The 2,113-nt window shown below is 43.3% G+C and overlaps 1 long non-coding RNA gene across 1 annotated transcript; it reads left to right on the forward strand.

The window, feature by feature from the left end:
• Positions 1-416: 416 nt before the first annotated feature.
• LOC139614044 (uncharacterized) lies at positions 417-1,868 on the forward strand. Its single transcript, XR_011686884.1, has 3 exons — positions 417-448; positions 1,122-1,322; positions 1,670-1,868. It is a non-coding gene; the product is annotated as an uncharacterized lncRNA (long non-coding RNA).
• The last annotated feature ends 245 nt before the right edge of the window (positions 1,869-2,113 follow it).

Here is a 2,113-nt window from a genome sequence, read left to right on the forward strand (position 1 = left end):
GTGAATGGGCCCAGCACGTTCCAATGGGAGCTCACCGTGATCTTTTGTCAGACGCTCTCCGGGATGATTAATAGTTTAATTTTTCAAAATTATTTAGACACACAAATAATTTGATACAACGAGGGGCTATTACCACATCTTGTAATAGACATGTTACAATGATGAAAGCTTTAATTTGTTTTTAGAGCACTTACAGGGGTTAGAAAAGCCACCTCGCTCCCCATCATCAATCATGTGTCACTTAACAGAAGTGTTATATTATGGGAGAAATGCAAATATGCCGGCTTAAATGCATGCTGCCTGACAGCTGGCTTTTCCTGGCTCTTTGAATCTCTGCTTACTGTTTTCACTGTAAAGAAAATTACAAGTAGTTGTCTGGCAGAGGATTTGTCTCCGCTGGATGAAGGACGGGATTGGCAGCAGGCACATCGCTGCTTCGGAGCAGCATGTAATTAAACAGGACAGACATTCTGAAGGGCATGTGCTCTGACTGGGAATCAGATATCTGTTGACGGGCAGACTCCTGGGTGTTCTAGAATATGTTGCACATAAGAATTTGGTCTAATAAACTTGGTATAATTTTTAATATTTTTTTTATTTTTTTTATTTTTTTTGCCAAGGAGAACCAGGTCCAGCTGTTGCTCTTTCTGATCATCCACCAACCAGTTCTCCAACCTGAACAAACATCAACCCTCTGATCCTGAAATACTGAATACATAGCAGTGTCTTACTGAACCTTTATCGCCATGGTTACTTTAGTAACAGTTATGGCTTGGTTGGGTTTAGGTAAAGATAGTGATTTGGGTTAAAATAAGTACTTCCTCAACATTTGGCGATCTTTGTTGTCATGGTTACAATAATAACAATGAATGGTCATGGATAATAGAAACAACATAAACTGCTCCTGTCACATGGGAATCGAACACCGCTCTCCTGTGTCATATTCATCCATCCACCCCAACCTCCTCCTGACGTGGACTTTGTCGCTCTATAAACTACGTCACTGCACTTTTCCCTTTGCTCCTGTCATCGTTACTACGACCACTAGATGTCGCCTAGCAGCAAAAACTATGGGTCATAATAACCTGCTGACAGACGACCTGTAGGCTTGTTTTTTACAGGACAGTCCCAGAGATGCTGGTTCAGATGAGGGGGTGCCTGGGTTGAGTGTGCAGGAGCCAGGATAGAAAAGTCATCAACACACCCACAGGCTTGCTGTTAATTCTTCAGTAAACTGGACATTACACAGACTTTGTAGTAGGGCGCTGGCAAATGTCCGAATGTCCAGATCCAACTGATCCTGTCTGTTATGGTGAGACCAGGTAATGTAAAAATCAGTTATTTCCAGCCTGTGAGTAAGTGGGCCAACAAATCATTTGCAAAATAGTACAATGTTGGTGAAAAAACGTAATTCTGAAAAAATGTTTTCAAATGTTTTACAATCAAATTTTCTCTTGTTAAGGCTAATCACTGTGGAGGCTAAACTTTCAGTTCAGCCCTGAATGAAGTAAAAAGGGCTCTGAGGGCATTATCTGACCTCCGTAGGGTTGGATGTGGCCCCCCAACACTCGATTTTCAAGTGGGTCATGAGTTGGAAAAGGTTGGGTCCAGATAAAGGTCAGGGCTGCAGAGCATGTGTGAAAGGACTGTAGCTCTCTTGTCATTTCAGACACTCCCACCTCCACCTGTCCTGCAGTAACCCCAGCCTTTCCGCCTTCCAGCCACCTGATCGGACTCCTCCCCAACCACTGGCTCACTCACCTAGTCCTCAGTGACTTTTGAGTACATCTCAGTCCATTTCCACCTTCACTCTGCCAGATTGTCTGTTGTGCCGTCACAGCTGAAGCTTTCCTGCCTGGTTTGACTCCTGACTGCGCCTCCTGTTTATAAATAAAGCTGTTTGAGCCCCTACAATTCTGGGCTGTGAGAAATTATGTTTTGTTATGTTTTGGTTGAGTCGAACCAGGAACATAAGTCAAGTCAGCATCTTAGATTTACCCACCTGGACACCCCACCCTCTTATTTATTTATCAGAACATCTAAAAATAAGAAAGTCATTGTCAAAGACATGTCGGAGGAGGAGGATCAGCAAGCCAGTATCAGCTCTAGCTAG

This window comes from Trachinotus anak, unplaced genomic scaffold (genome assembly GCF_046630095.1).
Source record: "Trachinotus anak isolate AG129_WGS33_773 ecotype Australia unplaced genomic scaffold, CSIRO_AGI_Tana_v1 ptg000033l, whole genome shotgun sequence".
Taxonomy (NCBI): domain Eukaryota; kingdom Metazoa; phylum Chordata; class Actinopteri; order Carangiformes; family Carangidae; genus Trachinotus; species Trachinotus anak.